The following is an 11,519-nucleotide window of genomic DNA, read 5'->3' as shown; positions in this document are numbered from 1 at the left end:
AAATGGCCAAGCTTTTTCTTAGGCAAGTTGAAAGCTGCTGTCAGAAGGCTGTGCTCCTTGTCAGATGGAAGCAGCAGCACGCACATAGCAGTTTGGCAAGCACTAAAGAGCCACAGAAGAGCGTAGCATAGCAAAATGAAACAGGAAAAAACATTTGCTACATGTGCCTTTGTTGTCGCCTAACAACAGGTAGCAGCATAAACCGGATGCGGGCGAAGTTCTTGAAGGTGACAGCTAATGTCAAATGAGCAAGCCGGCTTACCACAGCTACGGTCCTCTGGCAGTCTGAAAGCTTTGCGCACAAGCCGCATGCTCAGCGCCTTCCATTGCCTTTTGGCAGTGCTCGTGCATTGCCAGCACTAGGCGTGAATGCTCACTATCCTGAAAACGCGATTCGTTGTGCCCGTTACCAAGCGCTCTGGTGCACTGTTTGTGACGAAAGCGGAACACCTCTTGCCGCTCCATTCTCAGAGCTCCAGAGTTAAGCAATCTGCGACTCTTGATGCGAATGCCAAGGAAAACATTTCCAATGTGTCTGGCAGGGAGAAACTGAAGCTGGAGAAAACCTTTCTCAGGAGCTTGCACCTGCACCTTACACACACACAGATTTGCAGCATATCTAAATGGCCAAGCTCTTTCTTAGGCAAGTTGAAAGCTGCTGTCAGAAGGCTGTGCTCCTTGTCAGATGGAAGCAGCAGCACGCACATAGCAGTTTGGCAAGCACTAAAGAGCCACAGAAGAGCGTGGTCTAACAAAACAGGGCAGGAAAAAGCATTTGCTACATGTGCCCTTGTTGTCGCTCAACCACAGGTAGCAGCATAAAGCAGATGCGGGTGAAGTTCTTGCAGGTGACATCTAACGTCAAATGAGCAAGCCGGCTTACCACAGCTACGGTCCTCTGGCAGTCTGAAAGCTTTGCACACAAGCCGCATGCTAAGCGCTTTCCTTTGCCTTTTAGCAGTGCTCGTGCATTGCCAATACTAGGCGTGAATGCTCACTATCCTGAAAACGCGATTCGTTGTGCCCGTTACCAAGCGCTCTGGTGCACTGTTTGTGACGAAAGCGGAACACCTCTTGCCGCTCCATTCTCAGAGCTCCAGAGTTAAGCAATCTGCGACTCTTGATGCGAATGCCAAGGAAAACATTTCCAATGTGTTTGGCAGGGAGAAACTGAAGCTGGAGAAAACCTTTCTCAGGAGCTTGCACCTGCACCTTACACACACACAGATTTGCAGCATATCTAAATGGCCAAGCTCTTTCTTAGGCAAGTTGAAAGCTGCTGTCAGAAGGCTGTGCTCCTTGTCAGATGGGAGCAGCAGCACGCACATAGCAGTTTGGCAAGCACTAAAGAGCCACAGAAGAGCGTGGTCTAGTAAAATGGGGCAGGAAAAAGCATTTGCTACATGTGCCCTTGTTGTCGACTAACAACAAGTAGCAGCATAAACCAGATGCGGGTGAAGTTCTTGCAGGTGACATCTAACGTCAAATGAGCAAGCGGGCTTACCACAGCTACGGTCCTCTGGCAGTCTGAAAGCTTTGCGCACAAGCTGGATGCTAAGCGCCTTCCATTGCCTTTTGGCAGTGCTCGTGCATTGCCAGCACTAGGCGTGAATGCTCACTATCCCGCACACACGATTCGTTGTGCCCGTTACCAAGCGCTCTGGAGCACTGTTTATGACGAAAGCGGAACACATCTTGCCGCTCCATTCTCAGAGCTCCAGAGTTAAGCAATCTGCGACTCTTGATGCGAATGCCAGAGGAAAACATTTCTAATGCGTCTGGCAAATAGAAACTGAAGGGGGAGAACACCTTGGTGAAAAGCTTGCACCTGCACCTTACACACACACAGATTTGCAGCACATCTAAATGGCCAAGCTCTTTCTTAGGCAAGTTGAAAGCTGCTGTCAGAAGGCTGTGCTCCTTGTCAGATGGAAGCAGCAGCACGCACATAGCAGATTGGCAAGCACTAAAGAGCCACAGAAGAGCGTAGCATAGCAAAATGAAACAGGAAAAAACATTTGCTACATGTGCCTTTGTTGTCGCCTAACAACAAGTAGCAGCATAAACCGGATGCGGGCGAAGTTCTTGAAGGTGACACCTAACGTCAAATGAGCAAGCCGGCTTACCACAGCTACGGTCCTCTGGCAGTCTGAAAGCTTTGCGCACAAGCCGCATGCTCAGCGCCTTCCATTGCCTTTTGGCAGTACTCGTGCATTGCCAGCACTAGGCGTGAATGCTCACTATCCTGAAAACGCGATTCGTTGTGCCCGTTACCAAGCGCTCTGGTGCACTGTTTGTGACGAAAGCGGAACACCTCTTGCCGCTCCATTCTCAGAGCTCCAGAGTTAAGCAATCTGCGACTCTTGATGCGAATGCCAAGGAAAACATTTCCAATGTGTCTGGCAGGGAGAAACTGAAGCTGGAGAAAACCTTTCTCAGGAGCTTGCACCTGCACCTTACACACACACAGATTTGCAGCATATCTAAATGGCCAAGCTCTTTCTTAGGCAAGTTGAAAGCTGCTGTCAGAAGGCTGTGCTCCTTGTCAGATGGAAGCAGCAGCACGCACATAGCAGTTTGGCAAGCACTAAAGAGCCACAGAAGAGCGTGGTCTAACAAAACGGGGCAGGAAAAAGCATTTGCTACATGTGCCCTTGTTGTCGCTCAACCACAGGTAGCAGCATAAAGCAGATGCGGGTGAAGTTCTTGCAGGTGACATCTAACGTCAAATGAGCAAGCCGGCTTACCACAGCTACGGTCCTCTGGCAGTCTGAAAGCTTTGCACACAAGCCGCATGCTAAGCGCTTTCCTTTGCCTTTTAGCAGTGCTCGTGCATTGCCAGCACTAGGCGTGAATGCTCACTATCCCGCACACACGATTCGTTGTGCCCGTTACCAAGCGCTCTGGAGCACTGTTTATGACGAAAGCGGAACACATCTTGCCGCTCCATTCTCAGAGCTCCAGAGTTAAGCAATCTGCGACTCTTGATGCGAATGCCAGAGGAAAACATTTCCAATGCGTCTGGCAAATAGAAACTGAAGGGGGAGAACACCTTGGTGAAAAGCTTGCACCTGCACCTTACACACACACATATTTGCAGCACATCTAAATGGCCAAGCTTTTTCTTAGGCAAGTTGAAAGCTGCTGTCACAAGGCTGTGCTCCTTGTCAGATGGAAGCAGCAGCACGCACATAGCAGATTGGCAAGCACTAAAGAGCCACAGAAGAGCGTAGCATAGCAAAATGAAACAGGAAAAAACATTTGCTACATGTGCCTTTGTTGTCGCCTAACAACAGGTAGCAGCATAAACCGGATGCGGGCGAAGTTCTTGAAGGTGACACCTAACGTCAAATGAGCAAGCCGGCTTACCACAGCTACGGTCCTCTGGCAGTCTGAAAGCTTTGCGCACAAGCCGCATGCTCAGCGCCTTCCATTGCCTTTTGGCAGTGCTCGTGCATTGCCAGCACTAGGCGTGAATGCTCACTATCCTGAAAACGCGATTCGTTGTGCCCGTTACCAAGCGCTCTGGTGCACTGTTTGTGACGAAAGCGGAACACCTCTTGCCGCTCCATTCTCAGAGCTCCAGAGTTAAGCAATCTGCGACTCTTGATGCGAATGCCAAGGAAAACATTTCCAATGTGTCTGGCAGGGAGAAACTGAAGCTGGAGAAAACCTTTCTCAGGAGCTTGCACCTGCACCTTACACACACACAGATTTGCAGCATATCTAAATGGCCAAGCTCTTTCTTAGGCAAGTTGAAAGCTGCTGTCAGAAGGCTGTGCTCCTTGTCAGATGGAAGCAGCAGCACGCACATAGCAGTTTGGCAAGCACTAAAGAGCCACAGAAGAGCGTGGTCTAACAAAACGGGGCAGGAAAAAGCATTTGCTACATGTGCCCTTGTTGTCGCTCAACCACAGGTAGCAGCATAAAGCAGATGCGGGTGAAGTTCTTGCAGGTGACATCTAACGTCAAATGAGCAAGCCGGCTTACCACAGCTACGGTCCTCTGGCAGTCTGAAAGCTTTGCACACAAGCCGCATGCTAAGCGCTTTCCTTTGCCTTTTAGCAGTGCTCGTGCATTGCCAATACTAGGCGTGAATGCTCACTATCCTGAAAACGCGATTCGTTGTGCCCGTTACCAAGCGCTCTGGTGCACTGTTTGTGACGAAAGCGGAACACCTCTTGCCGCTCCATTCTCAGAGCTCCAGAGTTAAGCAATCTGCGACTCTTGATGCGAATGCCAAGGAAAACATTTCCAATGTGTTTGGCAGGGAGAAACTGAAGCTGGAGAAAACCTTTCTCAGGAGCTTGCACCTGCACCTTACACACACACAGATTTGCAGCATATCTAAATGGCCAAGCTCTTTCTTAGGCAAGTTGAAAGCTGCTGTCAGAAGGCTGTGCTCCTTGTCAGATGGGAGCAGCAGCACGCACATAGCAGTTTGGCAAGCACTAAAGAGCCACAGAAGAGCGTGGTCTAGTAAAATGGGGCAGGAAAAAGCATTTGCTACATGTGCCCTTGTTGTCGACTAACAACAAGTAGCAGCATAAACCAGATGCGGGTGAAGTTCTTGCAGGTGACATCTAACGTCAAATGAGCAAGCGGGCTTACCACAGCTACGGTCCTCTGGCAGTCTGAAAGCTTTGCGCACAAGCTGGATGCTAAGCGCCTTCCATTGCCTTTTGGCAGTGCTCGTGCATTGCCAGCACTAGGCGTGAATGCTCACTATCCCGCACACACGATTCGTTGTGCCCGTTACCAAGCGCTCTGGAGCACTGTTTATGACGAAAGCGGAACACATCTTGCCGCTCCATTCTCAGAGCTCCAGAGTTAAGCAATCTGCGACTCTTGATGCGAATGCCAGAGGAAAACATTTCTAATGCGTCTGGCAAATAGAAACTGAAGGGGGAGAACACCTTGGTGAAAAGCTTGCACCTGCACCTTACACACACACAGATTTGCAGCACATCTAAATGGCCAAGCTCTTTCTTAGGCAAGTTGAAAGCTGCTGTCAGAAGGCTGTGCTCCTTGTCAGATGGAAGCAGCAGCACGCACATAGCAGATTGGCAAGCACTAAAGAGCCACAGAAGAGCGTAGCATAGCAAAATGAAACAGGAAAAAACATTTGCTACATGTGCCTTTGTTGTCGCCTAACAACAAGTAGCAGCATAAACCGGATGCGGGCGAAGTTCTTGAAGGTGACACCTAACGTCAAATGAGCAAGCCGGCTTACCACAGCTACGGTCCTCTGGCAGTCTGAAAGCTTTGCGCACAAGCCGCATGCTCAGCGCCTTCCATTGCCTTTTGGCAGTGCTCGTGCATTGCCAGCACTAGGCGTGAATGCTCACTATCCTGAAAACGCGATTCGTTGTGCCCGTTACCAAGCGCTCTGGTGCACTGTTTGTGACGAAAGCGGAACACCTCTTGCCGCTCCATTCTCAGAGCTCCAGAGTTAAGCAATCTGCGACTCTTGATGCGAATGCCAAGGAAAACATTTCCAATGTGTCTGGCAGGGAGAAACTGAAGCTGGAGAAAACCTTTCTCAGGAGCTTGCACCTGCACCTTACACACACACAGATTTGCAGCATATCTAAATGGCCAAGCTCTTTCTTAGGCAAGTTGAAAGCTGCTGTCAGAAGGCTGTGCTCCTTGTCAGATGGAAGCAGCAGCACGCACATAGCAGTTTGGCAAGCACTAAAGAGCCACAGAAGAGCGTGGTCTAACAAAACGGGGCAGGAAAAAGCATTTGCTACATGTGCCCTTGTTGTCGCTCAACCACAGGTAGCAGCATAAAGCAGATGCGGGTGAAGTTCTTGCAGGTGACATCTAACGTCAAATGAGCAAGCCGGCTTACCACAGCTACGGTCCTCTGGCAGTCTGAAAGCTTTGCACACAAGCCGCATGCTAAGCGCTTTCCTTTGCCTTTTAGCAGTGCTCGTGCATTGCCAGCACTAGGCGTGAATGCTCACTATCCCGCACACACGATTCGTTGTGCCCGTTACCAAGCGCTCTGGAGCACTGTTTATGACGAAAGCGGAACACATCTTGCCGCTCCATTCTCAGAGCTCCAGAGTTAAGCAATCTGCGACTCTTGATGCGAATGCCAGAGGAAAACATTTCCAATGCGTCTGGCAAATAGAAACTGAAGGGGGAGAACACCTTGGTGAAAAGCTTGCACCTGCACCTTACACACACACATATTTGCAGCACATCTAAATGGCCAAGCTTTTTCTTAGGCAAGTTGAAAGCTGCTGTCACAAGGCTGTGCTCCTTGTCAGATGGAAGCAGCAGCACGCACATAGCAGATTGGCAAGCACTAAAGAGCCACAGAAGAGCGTAGCATAGCAAAATGAAACAGGAAAAAACATTTGCTACATGTGCCTTTGTTGTCGCCTAACAACAGGTAGCAGCATAAACCGGATGCGGGCGAAGTTCTTGAAGGTGACACCTAACGTCAAATGAGCAAGCCGGCTTACCACAGCTACGGTCCTCTGGCAGTCTGAAAGCTTTGCGCACAAGCCGCATGCTCAGCGCCTTCCATTGCCTTTTGGCAGTGCTCGTGCATTGCCAGCACTAGGCGTGAATGCTCACTATCCTGAAAACGCGATTCGTTGTGCCCGTTACCAAGCGCTCTGGTGCACTGTTTGTGACGAAAGCGGAACACCTCTTGCCGCTCCATTCTCAGAGCTCCAGAGTTAAGCAATCTGCGACTCTTGATGCGAATGCCAAGGAAAACATTTCCAATGTGTCTGGCAGGGAGAAACTGAAGCTGGAGAAAACCTTTCTCAGGAGCTTGCACCTGCACCTTACACACACACAGATTTGCAGCATATCTAAATGGCCAAGCTCTTTCTTAGGCAAGTTGAAAGCTGCTGTCAGAAGGCTGTGCTCCTTGTCAGATGGAAGCAGCAGCACGCACATAGCAGTTTGGCAAGCACTAAAGAGCCACAGAAGAGCGTGGTCTAACAAAACGGGGCAGGAAAAAGCATTTGCTACATGTGCCCTTGTTGTCGCTCAACCACAGGTAGCAGCATAAAGCAGATGCGGGTGAAGTTCTTGCAGGTGACATCTAACGTCAAATGAGCAAGCCGGCTTACCACAGCTACGGTCCTCTGGCAGTCTGAAAGCTTTGCACACAAGCCGCATGCTAAGCGCTTTCCTTTGCCTTTTAGCAGTGCTCGTGCATTGCCAATACTAGGCGTGAATGCTCACTATCCTGAAAACGCGATTCGTTGTGCCCGTTACCAAGCGCTCTGGTGCACTGTTTGTGACGAAAGCGGAACACCTCTTGCCGCTCCATTCTCAGAGCTCCAGAGTTAAGCAATCTGCGACTCTTGATGCGAATGCCAAGGAAAACATTTCCAATGTGTTTGGCAGGGAGAAACTGAAGCTGGAGAAAACCTTTCTCAGGAGCTTGCACCTGCACCTTACACACACACAGATTTGCAGCATATCTAAATGGCCAAGCTCTTTCTTAGGCAAGTTGAAAGCTGCTGTCAGAAGGCTGTGCTCCTTGTCAGATGGGAGCAGCAGCACGCACATAGCAGTTTGGCAAGCACTAAAGAGCCACAGAAGAGCGTGGTCTAGTAAAATGGGGCAGGAAAAAGCATTTGCTACATGTGCCCTTGTTGTCGACTAACAACAAGTAGCAGCATAAACCAGATGCGGGTGAAGTTCTTGCAGGTGACATCTAACGTCAAATGAGCAAGCGGGCTTACCACAGCTACGGTCCTCTGGCAGTCTGAAAGCTTTGCGCACAAGCTGGATGCTAAGCGCCTTCCATTGCCTTTTGGCAGTGCTCGTGCATTGCCAGCACTAGGCGTGAATGCTCACTATCCCGCACACACGATTCGTTGTGCCCGTTACCAAGCGCTCTGGAGCACTGTTTATGACGAAAGCGGAACACATCTTGCCGCTCCATTCTCAGAGCTCCAGAGTTAAGCAATCTGCGACTCTTGATGCGAATGCCAGAGGAAAACATTTCTAATGCGTCTGGCAAATAGAAACTGAAGGGGGAGAACACCTTGGTGAAAAGCTTGCACCTGCACCTTACACACACACAGATTTGCAGCACATCTAAATGGCCAAGCTCTTTCTTAGGCAAGTTGAAAGCTGCTGTCAGAAGGCTGTGCTCCTTGTCAGATGGAAGCAGCAGCACGCACATAGCAGATTGGCAAGCACTAAAGAGCCACAGAAGAGCGTAGCATAGCAAAATGAAACAGGAAAAAACATTTGCTACATGTGCCTTTGTTGTCGCCTAACAACAAGTAGCAGCATAAACCGGATGCGGGCGAAGTTCTTGAAGGTGACACCTAACGTCAAATGAGCAAGCCGGCTTACCACAGCTACGGTCCTCTGGCAGTCTGAAAGCTTTGCGCACAAGCCGCATGCTCAGCGCCTTCCATTGCCTTTTGGCAGTGCTCGTGCATTGCCAGCACTAGGCGTGAATGCTCACTATCCTGAAAACGCGATTCGTTGTGCCCGTTACCAAGCGCTCTGGTGCACTGTTTGTGACGAAAGCGGAACACCTCTTGCCGCTCCATTCTCAGAGCTCCAGAGTTAAGCAATCTGCGACTCTTGATGCGAATGCCAAGGAAAACATTTCCAATGTGTCTGGCAGGGAGAAACTGAAGCTGGAGAAAACCTTTCTCAGGAGCTTGCACCTGCACCTTACACACACACAGATTTGCAGCATATCTAAATGGCCAAGCTCTTTCTTAGGCAAGTTGAAAGCTGCTGTCAGAAGGCTGTGCTCCTTGTCAGATGGAAGCAGCAGCACGCACATAGCAGTTTGGCAAGCACTAAAGAGCCACAGAAGAGCGTGGTCTAACAAAACGGGGCAGGAAAAAGCATTTGCTACATGTGCCCTTGTTGTCGCTCAACCACAGGTAGCAGCATAAAGCAGATGCGGGTGAAGTTCTTGCAGGTGACATCTAACGTCAAATGAGCAAGCCGGCTTACCACAGCTACGGTCCTCTGGCAGTCTGAAAGCTTTGCACACAAGCCGCATGCTAAGCGCTTTCCTTTGCCTTTTAGCAGTGCTCGTGCATTGCCAGCACTAGGCGTGAATGCTCACTATCCCGCACACACGATTCGTTGTGCCCGTTACCAAGCGCTCTGGAGCACTGTTTATGACGAAAGCGGAACACATCTTGCCGCTCCATTCTCAGAGCTCCAGAGTTAAGCAATCTGCGACTCTTGATGCGAATGCCAGAGGAAAACATTTCCAATGCGTCTGGCAAATAGAAACTGAAGGGGGAGAACACCTTGGTGAAAAGCTTGCACCTGCACCTTACACACACACATATTTGCAGCACATCTAAATGGCCAAGCTTTTTCTTAGGCAAGTTGAAAGCTGCTGTCACAAGGCTGTGCTCCTTGTCAGATGGAAGCAGCAGCACGCACATAGCAGATTGGCAAGCACTAAAGAGCCACAGAAGAGCGTAGCATAGCAAAATGAAACAGGAAAAAACATTTGCTACATGTGCCTTTGTTGTCGCCTAACAACAGGTAGCAGCATAAACCGGATGCGGGCGAAGTTCTTGAAGGTGACACCTAACGTCAAATGAGCAAGCCGGCTTACCACAGCTACGGTCCTCTGGCAGTCTGAAAGCTTTGCGCACAAGCCGCATGCTCAGCGCCTTCCATTGCCTTTTGGCAGTGCTCGTGCATTGCCAGCACTAGGCGTGAATGCTCACTATCCTGAAAACGCGATTCGTTGTGCCCGTTACCAAGCGCTCTGGTGCACTGTTTGTGACGAAAGCGGAACACCTCTTGCCGCTCCATTCTCAGAGCTCCAGAGTTAAGCAATCTGCGACTCTTGATGCGAATGCCAAGGAAAACATTTCCAATGTGTCTGGCAGGGAGAAACTGAAGCTGGAGAAAACCTTTCTCAGGAGCTTGCACCTGCACCTTACACACACACAGATTTGCAGCATATCTAAATGGCCAAGCTCTTTCTTAGGCAAGTTGAAAGCTGCTGTCAGAAGGCTGTGCTCCTTGTCAGATGGAAGCAGCAGCACGCACATAGCAGTTTGGCAAGCACTAAAGAGCCACAGAAGAGCGTGGTCTAACAAAACGGGGCAGGAAAAAGCATTTGCTACATGTGCCCTTGTTGTCGCTCAACCACAGGTAGCAGCATAAAGCAGATGCGGGTGAAGTTCTTGCAGGTGACATCTAACGTCAAATGAGCAAGCCGGCTTACCACAGCTACGGTCCTCTGGCAGTCTGAAAGCTTTGCACACAAGCCGCATGCTAAGCGCTTTCCTTTGCCTTTTAGCAGTGCTCGTGCATTGCCAATACTAGGCGTGAATGCTCACTATCCTGAAAACGCGATTCGTTGTGCCCGTTACCAAGCGCTCTGGTGCACTGTTTGTGACGAAAGCGGAACACCTCTTGCCGCTCCATTCTCAGAGCTCCAGAGTTAAGCAATCTGCGACTCTTGATGCGAATGCCAAGGAAAACATTTCCAATGTGTTTGGCAGGGAGAAACTGAAGCTGGAGAAAACCTTTCTCAGGAGCTTGCACCTGCACCTTACACACACACAGATTTGCAGCATATCTAAATGGCCAAGCTCTTTCTTAGGCAAGTTGAAAGCTGCTGTCAGAAGGCTGTGCTCCTTGTCAGATGGGAGCAGCAGCACGCACATAGCAGTTTGGCAAGCACTAAAGAGCCACAGAAGAGCGTGGTCTAGTAAAATGGGGCAGGAAAAAGCATTTGCTACATGTGCCCTTGTTGTCGACTAACAACAAGTAGCAGCATAAACCAGATGCGGGTGAAGTTCTTGCAGGTGACATCTAACGTCAAATGAGCAAGCGGGCTTACCACAGCTACGGTCCTCTGGCAGTCTGAAAGCTTTGCGCACAAGCTGGATGCTAAGCGCCTTCCATTGCCTTTTGGCAGTGCTCGTGCATTGCCAGCACTAGGCGTGAATGCTCACTATCCCGCACACACGATTCGTTGTGCCCGTTACCAAGCGCTCTGGAGCACTGTTTATGACGAAAGCGGAACACATCTTGCCGCTCCATTCTCAGAGCTCCAGAGTTAAGCAATCTGCGACTCTTGATGCGAATGCCAGAGGAAAACATTTCTAATGCGTCTGGCAAATAGAAACTGAAGGGGGAGAACACCTTGGTGAAAAGCTTGCACCTGCACCTTACACACACACAGATTTGCAGCACATCTAAATGGCCAAGCTCTTTCTTAGGCAAGTTGAAAGCTGCTGTCAGAAGGCTGTGCTCCTTGTCAGATGGAAGCAGCAGCACGCACATAGCAGATTGGCAAGCACTAAAGAGCCACAGAAGAGCGTAGCATAGCAAAATGAAACAGGAAAAAACATTTGCTACATGTGCCTTTGTTGTCGCCTAACAACAAGTAGCAGCATAAACCGGATGCGGGCGAAGTTCTTGAAGGTGACACCTAACGTCAAATGAGCAAGCCGGCTTACCACAGCTACGGTCCTCTGGCAGTCTGAAAGCTTTGCGCACAAGCCGCATGCTCAGCGCCTTCCATTGCCTTT

Source organism: Poecile atricapillus, chromosome 13, assembly GCF_030490865.1.
Source record: "Poecile atricapillus isolate bPoeAtr1 chromosome 13, bPoeAtr1.hap1, whole genome shotgun sequence".
Lineage (NCBI taxonomy): Eukaryota > Metazoa > Chordata > Aves > Passeriformes > Paridae > Poecile > Poecile atricapillus.
Note: the sequence above shows the minus strand (reverse complement) of the source record.